The sequence below is a fragment of the Scyliorhinus torazame genome, chromosome 5 (assembly GCF_047496885.1).
Source record: "Scyliorhinus torazame isolate Kashiwa2021f chromosome 5, sScyTor2.1, whole genome shotgun sequence".
NCBI lineage: Eukaryota > Metazoa > Chordata > Chondrichthyes > Carcharhiniformes > Scyliorhinidae > Scyliorhinus > Scyliorhinus torazame.
The window spans coordinates 84,249,639-84,256,047 of record NC_092711.1 but is presented as its reverse complement, the minus strand read 5'-3'; positions in this window follow the sequence as shown (position 1 = coordinate 84,256,047).

The window sequence follows — 6,409 nt, the reverse complement described above, 5'->3', positions numbered from 1 at the left end:
CTAACACCTCCCACAGATACTCCCACTCCACCCGGTCAAAGGCTTTCTCCGCGTCCATTGCCGCTACCACTTCTGCATCACCCCCCTCTGTGGGCATCATAATCACATTCAGGAGCCTCCGCACATTCGTGTTCAGCTGCCTGCCCTTCACAAACCCCGTCTGATCCTCATGTATCACTCCTGGGACACAATCCTCAATCCTGGTGGCCAAGACCTCCACCAACAACTTGGCATCTACATTGAGGAGCAAAATCGGCCTGTACGAGCCACACTGCAGCGGGTGCTTGTCCCGCTTGAGGATAAGCGAGGTCAAAGCCTGCGACATCGTCGGGGGAAGAATTCCCTTTTCCTTTGTCTCATTAAAGGTTCTCAGCAGCAATGGGGCCAACAGTTCAAAGAACTTCCTGTAGAACTCAACCGGGAACACATCCGGTCCCGGGGCCTTGCCCGCCTGCATACTCCCCAACCCCTTAACTAGCTCCTCCATCTCGATCGGGGCCCCAAAACCCTCTACTCGCCCCTCCTCCATCCTTGGAAACCTCAGTTGGACCAGGAACTGCCGCATCCCCCTGTCCCCCCCCTCCCCCCTCAAGGGGGTTCTGACTTGTACAAGTTACCATAAAAGTCCCTAAAGACCTCGTTTATTTTAGCTGGACTCCACACCATGTTCCCCCCCCCATCCCTGATTCCCCCAATCTCCCTAGCCGCCTCCCTCCTCCGCAGCTGATGTGCCAACATCCGACTCGCCTTCTCCCCATGCTCATACACTGCTCCCTGTACCCTCCTCCACTGGACGTCAGCTTTCTCCGTGGTCAGCAAGTCAAACTCCATTTGGAGGCTCCGGCGCTCCTTCAACAGCCCCTCCTCGGGGGATTCCGCATACCTCCTATCCACCCTCAGTATCTCCCCTACCAGTCTCTCCCTCTCCATCCGGTCCCTCCTGCCTGTGGGCCTTGATTGAAATTAGCTCCCCCCTGACCACTGCCTTCAGCGCCTCCCAGACCACACTCACCGAATCCTCCCCATTATCATTGGCCTCCACATATCTTTGGATGCACCCCCGAACCCGCCCACAAACCTCCTCGTTTGCCAGCAGTCCCACATCCATGCGCCACTCTGGCCCCTCGCCCACCCCAACTACAGCTCCACCCAGTGTGGGACGTGATCCGAAATCGCAATGGCCGAATACTCCGTCCCCTCCACTCTCGGGATCGGCGCCCTGCTTACCACGAAAAAGTGTATTCGCGAGTAGGCCTTGTGCACATGGGAAGACAAGGAGTTTGACCTGGCAAACCACCACGGATCCACTCCCCCCATCTGATCCATAAACCCCCTCAGGACCTTGGCCGCAGCCGGCCTCTTACCCGACCTCTACCTAGACCGATCCAGTGCCGGGTCCAGTACCGTGTTGAAGTCCCCCCATTACCAGATTACCTGCCTCCAGATCTGGAATCCGGCTCAGCATGCGCTTCATGAACCCTGCATCGTCCCAGTTCGGAGCATACACATTCACCAGCACCACCCGAGCCCCCTGCAGCCTACCACTCACCATCACATATCGGCCCCCCTTATTCGCCACAATACCCGCCGCCTCAAAAGTCACCCGTTTGCTCACCAAGATTGCGACCCCCCCCTGTTCTTCGCATCCAGCCCAGAATGAAAGACCTGCCCCACCCATCCCTTCCTCAGCCTGGTCTGATCCGCAACCTTCAGGTGCATCTCCTGTAACATGGCTACGTCTGCCTTTAGTCCCTTTAAGTGCGCAAACACCCGGGCACTCTTGACCGGCCCATTCAAGCCTCTCACGTTCTACGTGATCAGTCGGATCGGGGGACTACCCCCCTCGAGGGACCACCCCCCCCCCCCCCCCCCCCCCCCCCTGCGCCAACTAGCCATCTCCTCTTTTAGGCCAGCCACGTGCCCACGCCTCCGGCACTCTTCAGCCCCCCAGGCGGAGGCTTCCTGCCCCGACTCTCCCTCTTACCTCCAGCTCGCCCTCAGTCAGTACAGCAGCAACCCAGTCCCCTCCCCCCTCCCCACCAACCCCCCCATCCCCCAGCCAAGCAATTGCTTAACCCCCCTGCTCCCCCCACTGCACTCCCATAAGTCAGCTGACTCCTGCTGACCCCGGCCACTCACGCCTCTGCCACCGATCCTCCTGTTGGATTCCCCCTCAAAGTCCCCCACCAAAGGGGCGGCCCAAGTCCCCCCCTCCACTCCCCCTACAAACCAATGTGTACTCCAGTCCAGTGACGCCCCCCGCATCAGGCCCCGCCCCCCCTTTCCGTGGGTAAAAGCCTACGATCCCTGCCTGGGCCGACCCCGCCCCCTATGGCGCAGCTCCTTTCTCTTGCAACCTCGCCCCATTCCCCAAAGGCCCAGGGCCTCCAGCACACACTCCCCCCCCCCCCCCCATCGAACGTGGGGAACGCCCCCTCCCCATCGAACGTGGGGAACAACCCCTCCCAAACCAGCACACATACAGAAAAAACACAAATATCGCCCCCTCCCACTCCCCAACATCCCCCATAGCATGCTACAAACCACTAATTTGAGTCCAGCATCTCATTTTTGATAAAGGGCCACGCCTCGACCGGTGTATCAAAGTAGTGGTGTCGGTCCTGATACGTGACCCATAGCTGCGCTGGCTGCAACAGGCTGAACTTCACCCCCTTTCTGTGGAGAACCGCCTTGGCCCGGTTGAATCCTGCCCTCTTCTTGGCCAGCTCTGCACTCCAGTCCTGGTAAATGCGGATTTCAGCATTCTCCCACCTGCTGCTCCGCTCCTTCTTCGCCCATCTCAAGACACACTCCCTGTCGGTGAAACGGTGAAACCTCACCACCACAGCCCTCGGCGGCTCATTCACCCTCTGCCTCCTCGCCAGGACTCTGTGCGCCCCATCCAGCTCCAGGGGCCTCGGGAAGGCTCCCGCACCCATCAGCGTACCCAGCATCGTAGCCACATACGCCCCAGCATCCAACCCCTCCACACCTTCAGGGAGACCCAGAATCCGCAGATTCTTCCTCCTCGACCTGTTCTCCAGATCCTCAAATTTCTCCTGCCATTTTTTATGCAACGCCTCGTGCGCCTCCACTTTCACCGCCAGGCCCAGGATCTCGTCCTCGGAGGCCTTTTGTTGCACCTCCTTAATCGCTGTCCCCTGCATCCTCTGGGTCTCCACCAGCCTTTCAATCGACAACCTCATCGGGGCCAACATCTCCGCCTTCAATTCCGCAAAGCAGCTTCTCCGAAACTCTTGCGGCTCCCGAGACCACTGAGCCCATGCTGCCTGGTCTCCGCCCGCCACCATCTTGCTTTTTCTCACCCGTTCTCCTCTCTTCTCTAATGCCACTTTTTTGACCACTCCGCTCCTGGTCCACTCCATACAGTGCTGGGGGAACCTCACTGCTGCCTTCCCACACCGGGAATCGTCGTCCAAGTGCCGCTGGGGCTCCATAGAAGGGCCCAAAAGTCCGTTCACGGCGGGAGCTGCCGAACGTGCGACCTACCCAGGCATAGCCCCAACCGGAAGACCCATCTCTGGTCAGATATGACACCAAGGCTCTCAACCATTCTATTCAGCTTCAGAAAGTTGCTGGGGAAAGGGATGGAGTTCGCAGCTAGGGTTGAAGCAGGAACTGAAGACAATGGCTTCAGTCTTTCCAATATTTAATTGGAGGACATTTCTGTTCATGCAGCACTAGATATCAGAGAAGTCAGGACAGTGTATGAGTTGGGGGGGAACTTGGAGATTATGTTATTCTCATAAACCTGCTAATCTGGTCCTGGTCTGGTTCCACTTCAGATAGAGAATTGAATCCTTTCCCACAGTCCCCACATTTCCACGGTTTCTCCATGGTGCCGGTGTCCTTCTGTCGGTCTGTGTTGGATGGTGAGTTGAAGCCTGGTCCACACACACAGCCTGAGTACGGTCTCTTCCTGATGTGAAGCCTGGTCCACACACACAGCCTGAGTACGGTCACTTCCTGATGTGAAACCTGGTCCACACACACAGCCTGAGTACGGTCTCTTCCTGATGTGAAGCCTGGTCCACACACACAGCCTGAGTACGGTCACTTCCTGATGTGAAACCTGGTCCACACACACAGCCTGAGTACGGTCACTTCCTGATGTGAAACCTGGTCCACACACAGCCTGAGTGCGGTCTCTTCCTGATGTGAAACCTGGTCCACACACACAGCCTGAGTACAGTCACGTCCTCATGTGAAACCTGGTCCTCACACACAGCCTGAGTACGGTCCCTTCCTGATGTGGAGCCTGGTCCACACACACAGCCTGAGTACGGTCTCTTCCTGATGTGAAACCTGGTCCACACACACAGCCTGAGTACGGTCACTTCCTGATGTGGAGCCTGGTCCACACACACAGCCTGAGTACGGTCACTTCCTGATGTGAAACCTGGTCCACACACACAGCCTGAGTACGGTCACTTCCTGATGTGAAGCCTGGTCCACACACACAGCCTGAGTACGGTCACTTCCTGATGTGAAGCCTGGTCCACACACACAGCCTGAGTACGGTCACTTCCTGATGTGAAACCTGGTCCACACACACAGCCTGAGTACGGTCTCTTCCTGATGTGAAACCTGGTCCACACACACAGCCCGAGTACAGTCTCTTCCTGATGTGAAGCCTGGTCCACACACACAGCCTGAGCACGGTCACTTCCTGCTGTGAAACCTGGTCCACACACACAGCCTGAGTACGGTCTCTTCCTGATGTGAAACCTGGGCCACACACACAGCCTGAGTACGGTCTCTTCCTGGTGTGAAACCTGGTCCACACACACAGCCTGAGTACGGTCTCTTCCTGATGTGAAGCCTGGTCCACACACACAGCCTGAGTACGGTCACTTCCTGGTGTGGAGCCTGGTCCACACACACAGCCTGAGTACGGTCTCTTCCTGATGTGAAACCTGGTCCACACACACAGCCTGAGTACGGTCTCTTCCTGATGTGGAGCCTGGTCCCCACACACACAGCCTGAGTACGGTCTCTTCCTGATGTGGAGCCTGGTCCACACACACAGCCTGAGTACAGTCACTTCCTGATGTGAAACCTGGTCCACACACACAGCCTGAGTACGGTCTCTTCCTGATGTGGAGCCTGGGCCACACACACAGCCTGAGTACGGTCTCTTCCTGATGTGAAACCTGGTCGACACACACAGCCTGAGTACGGTCACTTCCTGATGTGAAACCTGGTCCACACACACAGCCTGAGTACCGTCTCTTCCAGATGTGAAGCCTGGTCCACACACACAGCCTGAGTACGGTCACTTCCTGATGTGAAGCCTGGTCCACACACACAGCCTGAGTACAGTCACTTCCTGATGTGAAACCTGGTCCACACACACAGCCTGAGTACGGTCTCTTCCTGATGTGGAGCCTGGGCCACACACACAGCCTGAGTACGGTCTCTTTCTGATGTGAAACCTGGTCCACACACACAGCCTGAGTACGGTCACTTCCTGATGTGAAACCTGGTCCACACACACAGCCTGAGTACGGTCTCTTCTTGATGTGAAGCCTGGTCCACACACACAGCCTGAGTACGGTCACTTCCTGATGTGGAGCCTGGTCCACACACACAGCCTGAGTACGGTCTCTTCCTGATGTGAAACCTGGTCCACACACACAGCCTGAGTACGGTCTCTTCCTGAGTGAAACCTGGTCCACACACACAGCCTGAGTACGGTCACTTCCTGATGTGGAGCCTGGGCCACACACACAGCCTGAGTACGGTCTCTTCCTGATGTGAAACCTGGTCCACACACACAGCCTGAGTACGGTCTCTTCCTGATGTGAAGCCTGGTCCACACACACAGCCTGAGTACGGTCACTTCCTGATGTGAAGCCTGGTCCACACACAGCCTGAGTACGGTCTCTTCCTGATGTAAATGGTGCAATATGTTTTCAGACTCTGTGGCTGGTTAAAGTTCTTTGCACAGTCAGTTCGCTGGAATAATCACTCAGTGTGTATGTGCCTCAGTGCTTTTCCAGTCGCACTGATGTTTGCAATCTTTTCTTTTAGTCAGGACAAACATTTCTCCTTCCACATTGAAAGGCCGATGATTTTCAACTCCTGATGAATCGATAGACTGTCAGGACTTACATGATGTTTGGTTTGAATTTCCCATCTGCAATCCTCATATTGTGGAAAAGAAGTTTACATTGAATTACTTAGATTCTACAATGAACAGGCCAGTTGGTCCAACTGTTCTGCTGCTGATTATACTCGACACATCTCCTTCCATTCTATCCACCTCATCTCAGCCTGTCAGCTGATCTTTCCATTCCCTTTTCTCATGTGCTTGTCCCATTTCCTTTTGGAAATATCCCAGCACTTTCCACAACTCCTTCCCTGGTAACAAGTTGCACATTCTAAT